The sequence below is a fragment of the Magallana gigas genome, chromosome 1 (assembly GCF_963853765.1).
Source record: "Magallana gigas chromosome 1, xbMagGiga1.1, whole genome shotgun sequence".
Taxonomy (NCBI): domain Eukaryota; kingdom Metazoa; phylum Mollusca; class Bivalvia; order Ostreida; family Ostreidae; genus Magallana; species Magallana gigas.
Genome location: NC_088853.1, coordinates 68792342 through 68811599, shown reverse-complemented (window position 1 = coordinate 68811599; position 19258 = coordinate 68792342). Strand labels below are relative to the sequence as shown.

General features: G+C 31.1%; 1 long non-coding RNA gene across 1 annotated transcript; it reads right to left on the bottom strand.

Moving 5' to 3' along the window:
• Positions 1 to 7311: 7311 nt before the first annotated feature.
• LOC136273067 (uncharacterized) lies at positions 7312 to 17348 on the bottom strand. Its single transcript, XR_010711239.1, has 3 exons — positions 17218 to 17348; positions 7681 to 7776; positions 7312 to 7426 (listed from the first exon to the last, which is right to left on the bottom strand). It is a non-coding gene; the product is annotated as an uncharacterized lncRNA (long non-coding RNA).
• Positions 17349 to 19258: the final 1910 nt, after the last annotated feature.

The following is a 19258-nucleotide window of genomic DNA, read 5'->3' as shown; positions in this document are numbered from 1 at the left end:
AGCTTTCTTGGCCAAACAGTTTTTAAAATATATTTTATTTAAAGATTTTCTCTGTATATTCCTGTATTAAAATTTATCCCCTATTTTTGGCCCAACCCTACCCCTGTGGACCATGAATTGAACAAACTTGAATCTACACTCTCTGAGGATGCTTCCACTCAAATTTGAGCTCTTCTGGCCTAATAGTTTTTGAGAAGAAGATTTTCTCTAAATATCACTATGTAAAACTTGATCCCCCCATTGTAGACTCACCCTATTCCCGGGGACTATGATTTGAACAAACTTAAATCTACACTATCTAAGGATGCTACCACTCAAATTTGAGCTCTCCTTGCCTTACTGATATTGAGAAGAAGATTTTTAAAGATTGTCTCTATATATTACTATGTAAATCTTTATCCTCTCATTGTGGGCCCACCCTACCCCCAGGGACAATGATTTGAACAAACTTAAATCTACACTGCCTGAGGATGCTTCAATTTTATTTTGAGCTTTTCTAACCTAATAGTTTTCGAGAAGAAGATTTTTAAAGATTTTTCTCTATATATTCCAATGTAAATCTTGACCCCCCAATTGTGGCCCCACCCTACCCCCAGGGAACATGGTTTAAACAAACTTGAATCTACACTACCTGCGGATGCTTCCATTTTAATTTGAGCTTTTCTGGCCTGATAGGTTTTGAGAAGAAGATTTTTAAAGATTGTGTCTATATATTTCTAAGTAAAACTTGACCCCCCTCTTGTGGTCCATCCTTACCCCCGGTGACCATGATTTAAACAAACTTGAATCTACACTACCTGAGGATGCCTCCGCACAAGTTATAGCTTTTCAGGTCGAATAGTTTTTGAGAAGAAGATTTTTGAAAAATACCAACAAATTTTCAATAATTCTCAATTATCTCTCCTTTAAAGAAGGCGTGACCCGTCATTTGAACAAACTTGAATCCCCTTCACCTAGTGCTTTGTGCGAAATTTGGTTGAAATTTGCCCAGTGGTTCTTAAGAAGATGAAAATGTGAAAAGTTTACAACGTCGACTAGAAAGACAACAACAGCGACAGACAACAGATACATTTTGATCAGAAAAGCTCACTTGACCCTTTGGCTCAGGTGAACTAAAAAGGCTAAGGGAAATAAATGTTATGACGATAACAAAAACATTAATTCATAACAAAGTTAATCGATCATTGGCAAAGTCCAAACTAAATATGCAGTTTTCAACAATATCATTTTAATAATTTTGATTGAATTTACAAAAGATTGATCAGGCTATTGTGTATCCTTTTTATAAGATATTATTTTGATTATACGACTTAACAACCTGTCGTTAACAAAAATAGAGCAGTTTAAAATTTTGCTCGTGGTGTTAAATGTACTGTTTTGATGCACACTGCCAATTTTTACCTGGTCCCACAGTTACCAACACTTTAAATTCCCTACACGTATATTTTAAATGATGCGTGCATAGATTTAAGCTCAGTAACTCTTGGCTAAAGAGTTTGACTTAAAGAAATTGAGTAATGTTTGGAAATGAATTTTGGAACAATTTTTATAATTAATTTTGTTACTTTTTTGTCGAGTTTATTAGAATAATATTGAACAAATTTTCATGTTTGATAATATGTTTTCCACTATTCAAAAACGTGATTAAAACAGTGATATTTAATAATAGTTGATCATTTGCAAAGTAATGCAACACACGTGGACTGATGCAAATTACAAAATGAAAACAACTTAAATATGGTATATCTTAAAGCTGCTTGGTCCGATTTTTTATCAAATTTTATGCACGCTTTTAAACGATGGTTATGCTTAGTATATGTATAATAATAGACATTGCAGTAGTTTTCCCAGTCAATTAAGCCAAATTTCAATGAAGAAAAATACGTACACATTATTGCTAACAAAACAAACGACATAAAAGGGTACCGCGTTATTTCGCCTCATGTTAAATTTCACCCCTGACGACGAGGCGGGTATGGTTGTATTACGACTTTGTCATCGCTTTGAATAAAGGTCGAAATGATCAGACAAATTACAAATAAACATGTGTACGTTTTGTTTGCTAATATATCTGAAGTTTGTTTTCTTTACAATCGATGCAGAGCATGCGTGTTGAATGACCCCAACATTCGGGGGACGAAACCAAATGGTTTCTTTTTCTAAACATTCCCGTGATGCATTTTGGTTTGTTTTTTCGTTTGCCCAAAGAGAAATTATTTTTATTTACTTTGAATATTTCTAACTTTGAAAGGAGATTGATTCTGCTGGTGTAAATAGGAGAAAGTCCATAACTTTCTACGATAAATGGTTTGTATGGAAAAAAAATTGATACTGTAATAACAAATAAATCGGACCAAGCAGCTTTAAATGTTTCTATTTATTTCACTGTATGTCTTTAATTGGTAGTATTAATTTTCAAAGTGAAATGGGGACTATTTATTATTATTTTTCGCAGTGTACCTCTTTTCTTTATTAATTTGTTGTTAATTAATTTAACAATTCATGTCTTAGAATTAAAAAAAAATGATCTTATTGTTAACTTGTTGACAATCCCGTCCTCCCTTCTCAGCACTTTTCCCTTCCGTTTAATAAATTTTAAATGACAAAATATTACTGTCTCAAAATTTCGACATCTCAAAAATACATTTTCAAAGCAGAGCAACGCCAGCCTCTAAAAGGATAGAAAAGAGATCAGGTGGCTAGGAGAAATATTCATCCCCTGTCGACCAATTTAAAAAAATATTCTCATCTGGTTCACCTCAACCAAGACGAAGAAATAATGAAAAATTTATGATCATTTTTTTTTTTGTATTTTGTAGATGACTTCAAGTGGTACCTTTACATAATGACAAGACTCTTTACCCACCGAATGTGATAGGTTGATATCTTCTGGTTTGCTAGTATTCATAAACATTTCCTTATTATGTACATAATTTCAAGTGGGCACTCTCATTAGCAGAAATCTTAAACAAGACTAGTAACCCTTCGAATGTGAAAGGTTGAAATTTTCTTGTTTGGTAGTATTCATAAACATTTCCTTATTATGTACATAATTTCAATTGGGCACTCATCTTAGCAGAAATCGTGAACAAAACTCGTCACCAACCGACTTTTAATATTTTCTGGTCTGCTAGTATTCATAAGCATTTCCTTAATATGTATATAATTTCAATTGGGCACTCTCCTAAGCAGAAATTATGAACAAGAATCGTCACTCTCCGAATGTGATAGGTTGATATCTTCTGGTGTGCTAGTATTCATAAATATATTATGTATTGTCTACAAAACTTCAAGTGAGTCTCCAACTAACAGAAATCGTTGACAAGACACATCACCAAAATAACCATTGGATTATATCCATCTGTGTGCTGGTATCGAGAACAATTCGTGAAAACGGCGTGATATTTTACTTACTATTATATTTACCTGTTTAATGATTAAAAATTTTAAGATGACATGTGATGATAACAAACAGTGTTTGAAATCAAACATCCAAATGAAAAAAACCCATAAAACAGGAGGAGAGCAAACACGGACCTCTAAAAAAAAAAACAGAGGTAGGATCAGGTGACATAGGGAGGAATGAGCACCCTCTGCTGACCCGTCTCAACCGTTGTGTGCTCTTTGTCGTAATCGGGAAAAAGTGAATAATCCGTACATAATACGGCCTAACAATAAGTATAAAAAACGTCAGTCAGCATGCGACCCAGTGTAAGATTTTATTTGCTGACAAGGGCGTTGTATCGACTATAGAACTAAAAACATGACTTCAATCGAGACTGTATAGTTCTAGTTTATCAACATGCTTGTCAGTAGCTTGCCTCGCCTAAGAAACTGTTTATACAAAGAGCATGCCCTTGCGTATCAAATTAACTCTATATGCAGATAATAAAGGTATATTGCCACAGGGCTTCAATCATGCAAGTTGACATGGATAAAAATAGGATATGATGCAGGATGCACAATACATGATAAAAATATAAAAAATTAATTTTATCCTGTACTATCACTATTGCAATGGAAAAAAAAAACTGAGACTATCAAAAAATCTGATAAAACACTGAGAGACCCTGACGTCGGCTCTAAGTTTTAAAATGTCGTGAAGTTTGCAAATAAAATTTTGTTCTAGGTGTTTTAATCAATTAAACCATTATCAGGTGTTTATTAAATTCAATATTTTGCAATAATCTTCACATACATTGTTAAACACAGCTGCACATGTTAATGTAATGATTTAAATTTTTATTCACCAGCTCCAAAGGAGAAGGGGTACAGTGTTTTCCCCTTGTCTGCTTGTCTGTCCGTTTATCTTTCGGCCTCTTTGTTACAAACCTTTTTTTATTAGGAAGAGCGTATTAGTCCCCTACTGGTTTTCACCGGAGGGGACAATAGCTTTCCTCTGCGCCCTTCTGTCCGTCCGTCTGTCTGCTGTCCGTCTGTCTGTCCCACTTCAGTTTTCTACACTTTTTATGCCCCCCTTCGAAGAAGGGAGGGCATATTGCTTTGCTTCGGTCTGTCGGTCCACCAACAGTTTCCGTTAATTTTCATCGCAGAGGATGAACGTATTGAAATGAAATTTGGTATATAGCTTAATCATGATAATATCTAGGTCAAGTTCGATATTTGGTACGATCAAGCAATTTTCGACGGAGTTATGGCCCTTGGACTTAGACAAATTATAGTTTTTTGCAGTGTCCGCTCATTTTCTTTGCAGAGGATGAACATATTGAAATTAAATTTGGTATGCAGGTTTATCATGATAATATTTAGGTCAAGTTTGATATTTGGGTATGATCGAGCAATTTTCGACAGAGTTATGGCCCTTGGACGTAGACAAATTCCAGTTATTTGCAGTTTCAACTCATTTCCATAGCAGAGGATAAACACATTAAAATTAAATTTAGTATGCAGATTTATCATGATAATATTTAGATCAAGTTCGATATTTGGTATGATAGAGATATTTTAAACAGAGTTATGCCTCTTGGACATAGACAATTCCAGTTATTTGCAGTTTCTGCTCATTTTTTTCGCAGAGGGTGCACATATGGATAATTATATGAAATTTGATATACAGATTTATATAAATAATATCTGAAATAAGGTCAAGTTTGATTTTGGGTATGATAGAGCAATTTTCGACAAAGTTATGGCCCTTGAACTTAGAAAAATACCAGTTATTTGCAGTTTACTTTAATTTTCTTTGTGGATGTTTCCAAGGGAGGGGGGCATAAATGTATAACAAACATCTCTTGTTTCCGTTATGCGTTTGAGGAATCATATGAAATTTGCTGAACAGCTTCAAAATGTCAAACTACAGATCAAGTTTACACTTTTGTAGCGTCTGGTCAACATATTTTTGAGAACATTAACGTTTTATATTCCATTTTTTAATGTTCGTGTTCGTTATCGGGTTCGGTGTGTATTCAGTAATAATATCGTGCATTACCTGTACTATTCCTTTTATTGTTTCTAACAAAGTTCTGTAAAAGTTCTGTAAAATAGTGTCAAGCATTGTGTTAATTTAATCGACATCGGTTTTTTTATTATTACAAACAGGTTCGTTATCGGGTTGGTCTGAATAACTGCATTGTTTTCAAAAACTTCTACAAATCGGTAGCAGACATGTACTGCTTATGCAATACTCTCAGAATGCTTTTTTTTTTAAATTAAGTACTAAATAAATCAAGGTGTTGTATCATAATTAAATGAACAAAAAATTGAATATTTAGGAGGAAAAACAGCATTAAAATGAATTGCGAACATCCAATTTCAAATTTAATCAAAGTACTGAAGTACAAACGCTCGGCTGTCTCCGTTTATCTCCGTTTATCTGTTTTGTCGAATATTAACGGAGACAGCCAAGCGTCGGGTTGAACGAGAGTACATTAAACTCTAGGGTAGGTATACATACGACATAAAAAAAATATCTAAACTGTATGTACAATTTAAAATCTTGCTATTTTCATGGTATTAATGAATTAGTTTTCTTGAAAGACAATGCTTCAGAATATATAGCATCTAATTTATCGATTATTTTCAAGAACTAAGATTATACAAGTGGCACTGAAAACACCCTTAAAGACCCTGAGGTCGGCACTTAGATTTCAAAATGTCGTGAAGTCTGCAAGTAGGTGTTTTGTTTAAGATGTTTGAATCAATTAAATCAATATCAGGTGTTTAGTAAATTCAACAAATATTTTGCAAAAATCTCGACATGCTACGTTTTACAGCTTGAATCGATATGATAATTCAACTGTGCATGTATAAATAATATTCTTTTGTCTATGCAATAAAGAAAATAAACCTTCAAATAAAACGGAAGACCTTAATAATCAGCCGTAGAATCGCAGTTTTCAAATAGCGAGTCATTGCCCATATTACAAGAACTGCACAGCACAAAATGTCAATTCATTTCTGAATTTAACATGTAAAACAGAGCGCAATCATAATAAGGTTATACAAAACGTTTGTTTGTTTTTTTTACGCTTTGTAGACGTAAAATTATGTTTGAATTATTATACGAAAAATATATTTTTTTAAAATTCCTAAACACTGCTATTATACAATAATCAAAATTAAATTGTCTGAATATATGTATATAGACGTGCGGAGAGTCTTTCTTAGTGCATTCCTGATAATCCAGATTCAAATCCCAGCAGAGGCAAAGTTGGTCCCTGTTACATATCGACCAAGGGCGAAGTCCGAGGCTAATATGCTCTCAGCAATACTACTTAAACATGAATAACATCATGGTGTAGAGACGTACATGCAGCAATATGACGTCATCTTGAGAACCAAAGCTTGGCCTACAGTGTTTTAGAATCCTTTAACTTATTCCTTTAATGTTAAGAGCATTTATTTGAGTAACAAGGTTCAATGTATTCCCATTTAAAGAAAAAGAAGTATGTAACATTCTTCATATCATGATCACATGGCAAAATCAAAATTCCATATGTAATTTAATACGATTTGTAACGATGCTGTTGATAACGCGTAGGTAACTACGAATTAAGATTTATTGTTGTATTAACTTGATCCATTCTTCCACTATATTCAGCAATCAATGGTAATCACAATTTTGTGCGATCTTATAATGATAATTCATCAATATGTCACTTAAAATCAATAACAAATATAAAAATATCCGATAACCAATACTGAATAATAAATGTGTCTTATTTCTAAATTGCTCTATCATTGTATTTATAGGAAAACGTCTCGATCAGTAAAAGCACATACTACAGTAATGCTTCTAAAAATAATAACATAATTTCTTATTCCCTTTCCGATTGCTGATTTGCAATACAATTTCAAAGTTCGTGTGCACTCTCGTCATTGGTGAGGCTCGCCTATCCGTACTGCTGAGGGGACATGTGATGGAGGATGTCCCCCAGAAAGGTGTACTTTTGTGCTTTACGTTTGGCTGAAAAAAGAATTATAACACTTTTTAAAATAATACTAGCTGCATTCAAATAATATTTTACAGAAAAAAAATCAAAGAAACACACAAAAAAAAACCCAAAAAAAACAAAACAAAAAAACAAAAAAAACAAAAACAAATATCATATGTTCGATTCACTACAGGATATCTGACGGCCACTTAAAAAACTCCAAAAAACCGACAAACATACTTTTTTACGGGATCATTGGCTTTGGAAGAAAAATAAATATACATACCTGATATAAGTTAAGTGTGGCCAGTGGTTAAAGTACAAACAGGTGCTTGTCTCCATTTAACAGTGGTAAAAGTAAACGTCTGGACGGAGAGCAGGACTAGGTCATATAAAAAAAAAATGTTGGTTGTTTGTTATTAAGTGGTATATATATATATATATATATATATATATATATATATATATATATATATATATATATATATATATATATATATATATTTAAAACAAAACAATATGTTGATAAAGTTAATTTGTACTACAATTAAGTTTTCATGTTCTTACATATGGTAAGATACATTTTAGGGGGCAATTGAGACACTTAGTAACACTATCTACTGCAATCATATTTTAGGTGTTTAAGGAAGGAGTCTTTTTATTATCAAACATACTTCTTATAATAAGAAATGCATGAAATTTTGACACAGTCAAACGGATCATATTACTTATTGATTCTATCAGTTTAATTAAATTTGACCTTTTTGTTTTCGGATAAAGGTCAGGTCAAGGTCACTACCTTTTCCTCAACGTAAATACCGATAAAAATAAGGGTAGCTCTTTATAGTTCTGTAGACATTTGTTTAAGATTTGAAGATTCAAATCTTCAATGAAATCATAGATTATGAGAGTGTCTATTAGCTTATACTACTAAATTGGAATAAATATTTATACTAAAACTGATATTGCTTAGCCCGCATTTCCTCTAATTTTCTTAAATTTTGAAGAAATTTTGATTATTTTTTTATGCTTCCAATAATAAAATATTTCTAATTTTTATGTATTATGAAGACTTTCTATAAAGATATAAATTGACAGAAAAGCTAATATATTGACCGTTTCATAAGAGAAACTGATTTTAGTGATTTTTTCACAAAAATCAATGTATAGAATGGGCGCTTTAAAAAGCTTATAAAAATGTTATTTGATAGGCAAATCATATTTTAAAAACATATTCTGAAACCCAAGTATCATATTATTAGTTCACATTAGTAAAAAAAATCCAACATTATTGTCATTGTTTTTAAAATGCTAAAACAGACTCATTATATATATGTAATCTGCAGCAATTCTGAATTGCGCAACATGTGATATTTTCCTACGCCAATATTACGCCAAAAATATAGTCCTTGTTCCATTCTAAACATTGATTACATTTTTCTATGCCAAGTTGTATGATAGTAAAAAAGAAAGAAAAATATACTATTTTAATTTCCTTTCATCTTGATTTAATGAACAAATTATCAAATTTACGTTTGACAAGTCGAAAACCAGAAAAGACTCCTTCCTTAATTCTCTCTAAATATTTTTGATTTCCGAAATAATAAAGTCAAAACTTATTATGGAAAGAGTTTTTGCGCATTTTTATTGACGGTTTGTAATAAACAATATAATATAGAATGAGATATTTTTTTTTAATTTTCATTTGTTTATTTATTTATTTCTTTTTTTTTAAGGACGAGGTCAGAATAATATTTTTTTTTACAACAATTTGCACGTACTCTAAATTATTGAAATTGTCAGATAAAACATGATGCTATATAAACTCAATTTTAATTTTTTCTTCGGAATTGACATCCGAAAAGACATAATTTATAAAAATTGATAAATACATCCACATCAGTTGGTCTTGTTCCTAAGCTTTATACTTTAAGTACTCACAATATATAAAAATATATTAACATCATCACTGCTTAGCAAAAACTTTGAACGCTTTAAAATAATGAAGAAAAATCTTGTGTATTTAAGTTTTGTGTATATTGATGTATGCATCATAAAAAAATAATAAACATTTCTTAAATAACAATTAGTTAATATCACCTACATCTAATTAAAAAAATGTTATTTTCAATTGAAGGTTGAGAGAAGAAATAAGTGTTCTACATTACGCTCGTCGACAACAAGGTATACTTACAATCCATACAAGTAATGCAGCAGTACGTGATTGGATAAGTCATACTTACATTGTTGTCGCAAAGCAAGTTGAATAAAGTTAAATTTAGGCCGTGCAATTACGTTTTCATATTAATTTGATGATCATAAAATGCTGGAATAAAAAGCAACCCCCCCCCAAACAAAATAATAACTTAATAATTAACCCAAAAAAGAGGAAACAGCGCTACCAAAAAAATAAGCAATAGCAAATAACCCAAAAAAATGGTTTTTAAAGTTTTAAATGTTTTTAAACCGTTTAAGTTAAACAACATACACTATTTCGATTAATAAACAGATATCTACACTTTTTTAAAATTAAGATAAGTTTGATATCAATCAGTCATCTAACCCTAACTCCCGACGGTTTTTTTAAATGAAATATTAAGGCATAAAACCGTCAATATAAATCAAAACAAATAATGGCTAGATTTTAATCTACCACGGCGTCTTCCAGGAAACTATGAAGCAATGGTCTGTATGGTCCTAAATATATTCAGTTGAATAACATCTAATATATTTTCACTTTCAGTATAGAATTATGATCATATTATTTATTTAGTGACCAGTGACCGACTGGGACGTCATTCGTGTAACAAAGGTGTCTTTTTTTTTAATTAAGAACTTAAGAAATGAAGATAATAATTTTTCTATTGATCGACGTATCAAAGAAAAAATTGACCGGAAAACTTCATCAATGCGCGTAGCGCATTGATGAAAAAGTTTTCCGGTCAATTTTTTCTTTGATACGTCGATCAATAGAAAAATTATTATCTTCATTTCTTATCATTTAATAAAACATTTTCAAATAAAAAAATGTGAAGTGTCATTGATCAAAAATGTAAATAATGTAAATCAAGCGGCGCGTATGAATACAAAACAACAACAGCAACAAAATTCAAAATGGATTCGCCTTCAGCTGATGCAGAGCTACTGGGCTGAATTTAATGGATTAAACACAAATAGTGAGTTAAAATCTGAACCAGCTGAATTGAAAACAAAAGGAAAATACATGCGATAGCTTGTGATATCATTCACTGTGCAGAAAAACTCGTATTAAAACTAGTTTTCATGTGAGATCGCTGGAATAACCATCCAAGGAAAAGCGATCGTGGACGAAAATAGCTGATATGCCGACAGAGAATAGTATGTATAAGCGACTTTTGTAAACTTTGTGGTAACTAGATAGCCAGTGATGCACTTAAATGGTATATCAGCCGCTTGGAATGCGCAGAAGGAGTTGATGCATCACTCATAGCTTTTCTTTACGACGCTTATTTTGATGACCGATCATCTACGTGTGTAAATGTAAAATTATCGTTACCAAATTTGAACAGCAGTGTTACCGTGAAAGTTTATAGGCCTATATATTCGTTATAATATTCCTGGAAAAGGAACAGCCAGCCTCGCTGTAAATGTTGATTGATCTCAAGCAGACGAAATCGTGAGAAGACGCTTAATTTTCTATTTCGTGAATCAAACAAAGTGTTTTGTTTATTTTTGAAGGTTAAACTTTCAAGTTTTTATATTCACAAGTTTGCATTTTGTTTGCTGACAATAAAACAGACACAACTTTACATTTTGTTGACAGTGTTTATCCTGGAAATTCCCGTTCTATAAATAGTGTTAGATCAGAACAGTTGAGAAAAGTAGATCCGGCAAAAATTTTATTGATGCAGGTATCAAAGAAATTTTTCAACCAATCAGAAGAGCCGATATCTCATCAAACGAATAAATATTAAATGATTAATAAATCAAAATGTTATATCATAACTAAATGAGCAAAAAATAAATATTAAGGAGGTATAACACCTTTAATATAAAATGAAAAGTTCAAAGATGAAAAGCGTATGGTGTATTTATATTTATTTTATGAGAGACACCATCACTAAGTTGCTTACAAAAACAGAAATAATTCATAAACCTAGGAAATGATTAACTATAAAACAATTATTAAAGTACCACACAAACATATATTAAAAAACAATTCATTAACACTTACCCACGATACACTGGGTGTATTATCCCCGGCTGGTTTATACCTGGTAACTCTATAAATAAACTCGATACCGTGCAGGTTTGCGCAAATGTATTACATTGAAAACTTATCGAGGTCATTCAAATTTTTTTAGACAAAAAATTCTTAGCATTCTGGTATACACTGGATATTAACGTATTATATTTTATGATGATATGCATTATTTACCAAATTACTTACCCATGATACACTGGGCGTATTGTCCCCGACTGGTTTATGCATACTTGGTAACATCGTACACAAACTCAATAAACTCGATAACATCCAGTTTTGCGCAAATGTATTAAATTGGAAATACATCGAGATTAGTCAGTCCTTTGAAAATTTAAAACGTTCGGTATATTCCGAATATTAAAGTAAGAGGCAGAAATAGACAACCTAGATCAAACCACACAGAGGAACGATGTCAACACGTACTTGTAAACAAACCATTGACATGTGAAGTAATAAAACAAACAAAACCTGAGTTTTGATGTTACGTAGCATGTGTTTATATCCGGTTACGAATATTGATATTCATGGAAATGGTTTCTGTAGAAGGTAGTAATGTTTCCTTATTTCTTGTCTTTTTTCCCCCACAAAACACAGTAGGGGGCTAAACGTACTCTCTTTAATGTCAAAATTTTCTCGTTGTCCTGTATCTTACCCAAGAAAATTCAATTTACTGTTGTAAATATCCCGAGTTAAGCTATACACGAAAGAAGCACTTTTAAAAAGGGATCATACAGCAAATTAAATAATATATCTTTTTTATATTAGACATATGAGCGTGCCTATGGCATCACCTACACCCGAACTGAATCTAGTTGTTATATAACGATACTTTTATTTCAAATTGATTACTATGATCAATACAGTGGTTTTTGGGGGGTTAATCTCGACGCCAATTTCACCAAGACATGCCTGCACATTTTATTCCATATTACTTTTCATTAGTTGATATCTTTCTTCTCTTCTTCCACACTGGGGCAATGATTATAGTTAAATCCAATGGACAACAAGGATCTTGAGGAAAATAAGTTAAAAGTATTAACTTTAAACTGCCAAGGGCTCAATGATTTCAATAAGAGAAAAGATGTGTTCAAAAATCTTAGAATGAAAAACTACAATATTTATTTTTTACAAGATACGCATTTTAATGAAAAAGAGGAAATATTAATACAATCACAATGGGGATCTAAAGCTTTTTTTAATAGTTATAAAACAAATTCAAGAGGGGTAGCAATTCTTTTAAATAATAATTTTGAATATAAGGTACACAATGTACACAAAGACGACAGTGGTAATTATCTGATACTAGATACCACTATTGAAAATATGAACCTTTTACTAGTAAATATATATGGTCCAAATTTAGATACACCCAATTTTTATTCGGAAATAATAGATAAAATTGACTCGTGTCTAATTACCCAGCATATTATAATGGGGGGTGATTTTAATCTAGTAATGAATAAAGATTCAGATTCTATGAACTATAAGCACTTGAACAACCCAAAAGCTAGAATGGAAGTATTGAAATTAATAGATACATTTAATCTGGTAGACATATTTAGGGAAACTAATCCAAATCTAAAGAGATATACATGGAGGAGAAAAAACCCCATAAAACAAGCTAGATTAGATTTTTTCCTAATATCTGAAACACTTACAAACCGAGTACCACAAATTAAATATGAAAATAGTTATCGATCAGACCATTCTCCTGTGATTTTAGAATATAAAATAAATGAATTTATAAACGGGAAAGGCTTCTGGAAATTTAATAATTCCCTTTTAGTTGATATGACATATATTAATTCTATTAAAAAAATAATTAGGGAAGTCAAAAGTCAATATGTTTGCCCCATATACAGCTTAGAAAACTTAGAAAATATTAGAAATGACGAGATACAATTCATTATTGATGATCAACTTTTTTTGGACATTCTGCTTGCTGAAATAAGAGGCAAATCCATCTCATATTCTGCCTATAAGAAAAAAAAATTAAATGAAAGAGAAAAAAAACTAGAAAAAGATATTGTTTCTTTAGAGCAGAATCTAACAGAAAACTCTTTAAATTCACTTTCAGACAAACAAGATGAGTTACTTAACATAAGAAAAAATAGATTAAAAGGTCATTGTATAAGGTCAAAGTCTAAATGGATTGATGAGGGGGAAAAGCCTACTAGATATTTTATTAATCTTGAGACTCGGAACTTTATTAACAAACAAATTCCAAATATAGAAAAAGAAGATGGGTCATTCATTCTTGATCAAACAGAAATATTAAAAGAAACAAAAGCCTTTTATGAAAAGCTGTATAAGAAAAGAGAAATCATAGATGAATATAGTTTTTATGATAAGTTGAAAACAATAAATAGCCCTAAACTTAATATTGAAGAATTAAACACCCTTGAAGGTCCTTTAACGAATACAGAGGTACTGAATTTCCTTAAAAAAACAAAAAATGACAAAAGTCCTGGCCCAGATGGTTTCACAAGTGAGTTTTTTAAATTTTTTTGGAAAGACTTAGGTTCATTCATTACAAGAGCAATAAATCAATCCTTTGAAATAGGAAGTTTTTCAGAAATTAATAAACTTGGTGTAATAACGTGCATTCCAAAAGCAGGAAAACCTAAAAAGTTTTTGAAAAATTGGCGCCCTATAACTTTATTAAATGTAATTTACAAGTTAGCATCAGGAAGTATAGCTGAACGTATGAAAACAGTTCTAGATAAACTGATAAATAAGGACCAGACTGGATTTCTAAAAGGAAGATTTATTGGGGAAAATATAAGACTTATTTATGACCTCATGTACTATACAGAACAAAATGATATACCAGGCCTATTAATGTTAATTGACTTTGAAAAAGCTTTTGACACTATCTCATGGAGTTTTATCTCGAAAGCACTAGATCTTTTTAATTTTGGACCCTCCTTTAAAAATTGGATTAAAACCTTTTATAATGGAATAAAAGCTTGTGTAATTCAAAACGGTGTAATTTCAGAATATTTTTACCCGGAAAGAGGCTGTAGACAAGGGGACCCAATATCGCCATACCTATTTTTACTTTGTGCTGAAATTTTAGGAATACTAATAAGAAACGATAAAGATATTAAAGGCATAATCATAGATGGGGAAGAATACAAAATAACTCAATACGCAGACGACACCTCAATAATAATGGATGGTACACCTCAATCATATGATGGCATCCTCAGGGTTTTAGACTCTTTCGCACAGGTTTCAGGCTTAAAAATAAATTTCACAAAAACAAAAATGGTTTGGATCGGTAGTAAAAAATTTTCAAGAGATGTATTTCATCACTCACGATGGAAACTGAGTTGGGACAATTTAACATTTGAGCTCCTAGGTATTAAATTCTCAGTAACACTAGATGAAATGGAAGATTTAAACTACTTACCAAAACTCTCAGAAATAAGAAAATTAATAAATCAATGGAAATCAAGAAAATTAACCCCTATTGGGCGAATCACAGTCATTAAGACATTATTAATACCAAAATTAAATAATTTAATACTAACATTACCCAACCCAAGTACTGATTACTTGAAAAACTTCGAAAATGATATTTTTCAATTTTTATGGGGTGGTAAAGTGCATAGAGTAAAGAAGAGTATAATTGTACAAGATTACTGCCATGGAGGTCTCAAAATGATTGATTATAGGGATTTTATTACCGCACTCAAATCCACTTGGATAAAAAGACTTATTAGGGCTGATACAAAATGGGTAAAGCTTCTAGAATCCATTCTGAAAATTAAAATCCCAGAAATATGGAGGAATGGCACAGATTATTCATATAGTTTATGTAAAACTTTGGGAAATTCATTCTGGAAAGAGGTGTTCATTAGTTGGTTAAAAATACAGGAGCAAAATGTATTAATAAGTAAACCCCAGGCTATAAATGATAATATATGGTACAATCCGAAAATCACAGTAGACAATAAATCAGTATTTTTTAAAAGCTTTGCCAATACAAGATTAATTTTTGTTAGTGATTTACTTAATATTAATGGAACTTTTATAAGCTTTGAAAAATTGAAACAAATAAATCCAATGACAAACTTTATTGAATATGCAAGTTTAAGAACTGCTGTAAGGACCAGACTGAATACACAAGATTTAAACATACCAAACTTACAAATAATAAAAGAATATGGACCTGTTATCCCTAATCATATCCTAATTTTTAATAATAACCGTAAAGGCTGCAAACTTATGTACAACTTATTATTAGATAAAAAGAGAGAAACATGTACATCTATACCAAAATGGAGAGAAAATGGTCATAACTATGCACAAGAAACCTGGCACAAAATTTTTGAACTCCCCTTTAAATCTACACAAGAATCAAAACTACATTGGTTACAGTTCCAAATTCTTCATAGGATTGTTCCGACAAATAAATATCTTTTCAAAATAAAAAAAGCAGAGTCTCCTGTATGTACTTTCTGTAAAAGAGATGAAGAGAGTATTGGACATTTATTCTATGAATGTACTATTGTAAAAGAATTATGGTCTGCTGTTGAAGACTGGATTTTGCGACAGTTTGATCTGTTAATAACATTTGATAAACAATCAGTTCTCTTTGGAAAATATAAAAATAGAGATATTTATAGATTTTTTAACTTGTTGGTTCTTATTGTGAAGCAATATATTTTTTCTTGTAAATACAAAAGTAATACAAATCCAAATATACATGGATTAAAAAATGTTGTAATAGAAAGGCTCTTGACTGAAAAATATATGCTAATGAAAAATTGTAGATATAAGGAGTATGAAAGCCATTGGCAAAATATATGTGATAAGCTATAGCACTGTACTATATATAGTTAAATTGTCTCTTCATGTGTCTCATCTCAATCTTGTTTTGAACTGTGATGTCCTTTTTTCGTGTTTTATCCTTTTTTCCTCCCTTAAGTATCCCTGTAGAACAGGGATCTATCACATGATTATGGTTTAAGTTTTTATATTCATATATGAACAATGCCCCAAACCTTTTCCTTGCTCTCTCCCCTTCATTTACTCTCTCTCTCTCTCTCTCTCTCTCTCTCAAAATTTACTTTCACTACATAAGAACTGTATAATATAGAATAATCATATACTTAGAAGCTTTTCAAGAAATTTATATAAATACATGTACAAGATAAGTCATGTATGTATGTATATATGTTGTGAAAGTGAAAAAAGGCCTTTGTGGAAATGACGCTGAATATATATTGTTGTATTTGTATATCGAATAAATGGTTTCCTCAAGAAAAAAAAAAAAAAAAAAAAAAAAAAAAAAAAAAAACAAAACCTTAGTACCTTCTAATACCAACGAATTAATGTAAAAGAAAATTTTGGGAATAGCTGTCGTTATTGGTAACTGTGTTAAGTAGTGAAAACATAAAAAAAAATCATTAGTACTGGTTATTTATGGGGTTTTTTTCAAGTTTTTGATTTAATGATATTTTGCACTGAATTGAGCCTTATCAATATTATTAGTAACATCATTACTTTAAAAAAAAAGTAATAGCTAAATTTTATTCATAAAAAGTATAAATGTAAAAAAAAAAAACTTACTTTTTTGACAAAAGTATCCGATCCAGCCAGGACGGCAGCCATAACCACATGGTCCACTGACATCGTTACAACCATCACATGTGTAACTGTTGATGCATGTCTTAGAACAGTCTTGTCCAAAATATCCAACAGGGCAAGCTTGCAAAATGGATCATATCTATCTATCTATCTATCTATCTATCTATCTATCTATCTACCTATGCTGGGTTTATAGGAAGAATATGGAATCTGAGTTATATGCAATTCCATGAAATCACAGATATTACTTAGAATGTACCTATTTGAATATCTAAACAATAAAATATAGACCCAAAAGAGAATTTATTTCACAAATTAAATTTAATTACATAAATTGACGCCATGACTGAAGTGTTGAATGTCGTGTATATGTCAGAAAATGTTGTGAACATTTTCAAAATATAAGTAATATAAGAATTTTAATGATGTATTTTAGTTTGATATATTAAAAATTGAATAACAGAATATTGGAAGAGATGTTAATTTTGTCAATAATTTAATTAAAGATATGTAATTAGCTTTATATCTCGGCCAGACTTTCCTTTGCCGTTGTTTACGATATGAATATCTGACAAGAACAACAATACACCGTATATATTGAAATTCAAATTAAACATGCATTAATAGCGTGATTAATGCTTAACTTCAAAAGTGCTGCTAGAATCCCTTGTTCTGTGTTGCTTTGATGCAACATACCGTTTTCCGTGCAGAAGTTACGAAGATATTTTGTGAAAGAGATGAATATCTATTTAATAAAGGATAATATAGGATTCTCGCAGCTATTTTGTTAAAACTGAGACCTTTTTCCTATCCTTGTTTTATTTATTGTTTTGTGGAAAACACGGGTTAGTGTTCTATATCATTTCATATATATTTATACGTAAGATATTTATAGTTATCTCGTTAATGCACAAATGTGGTACTAATGTAGGACGGTTGTCCCAAAATAGCGTAGAGAGAACACATAACATAAAATTTGTTCAGAGCAATTCAATTAGACTTCCATAATTTTTTCAATGGCCCTTTGGCAAACAATACTGAAAAATTCAAATCTGATATGATTTATCTAATCTATCAATGTGTATGACTATGTAAATGTACAGTAGGATCATTCTTCCACTTACGAGTTTTACACAAGTCTCCTTGATAATCGGGATCACATCCAGTCAAACATGTTCCATTGATATTGTAACACTGTTTTACATCACGACAGTGTCCACATGTTTCACTGCATTCGGATCCATACTTTCCTTTAACACAAGCTAAAAATTTAATAATATTCCTATTATTGAGACTTAAATAATGTCCAAAAGGTGAATGGAAAACAAAATTTCTCTTCAAAACATTTAACTTAACATTGCGTCGCCTGTCAAAATACATCTTTTGCATATTTTAAATTACAGCTTTAACTTATCTTGTTCATTTATATATGGATATCAAGAAGAAATAAATACTCTAATGATTTAGACAGATTTTCAATAACAAACTTATGTTTATTAACAATGAGTAAATGATACAAAACACTCACGAGTTTTACACAAGTCCCCCTGATAACCAGCATCACATCCAGTCAAACATGTTCCATTTATATTGGAACACTGGTTTAGGTCTCGACAGTGTCCACATGTTTTACTGCATTCAGAACCATACAACCCTCTGTCACATGCTACAAATAATGTTAATTCTCAAAGTTTAGATGTTCTATGTATTATAAATCTATTTTCAATCAAAAGTTTTTACATGTGTAACTACTCACGAGTTTTACAGAAGTCCCCTAGATAACCAACATCACATCCATTCAAACATGTCCCATTGATATTGGAACAATGGCTAACATCGCAGCAGTGTCCACATGTCTCTTTGCATTCGGTTCCAAAATATCCTTCGTTGCAGGCTATAAAACAATTTAGTATAAATATTTACACGTATTGGGAAATCAACAGTCAAACTATGAGTTAATACTCTGATATTTAGAGCATAATACATGGCAACATCTGTATCACATCCCATATCGACCCGAGAC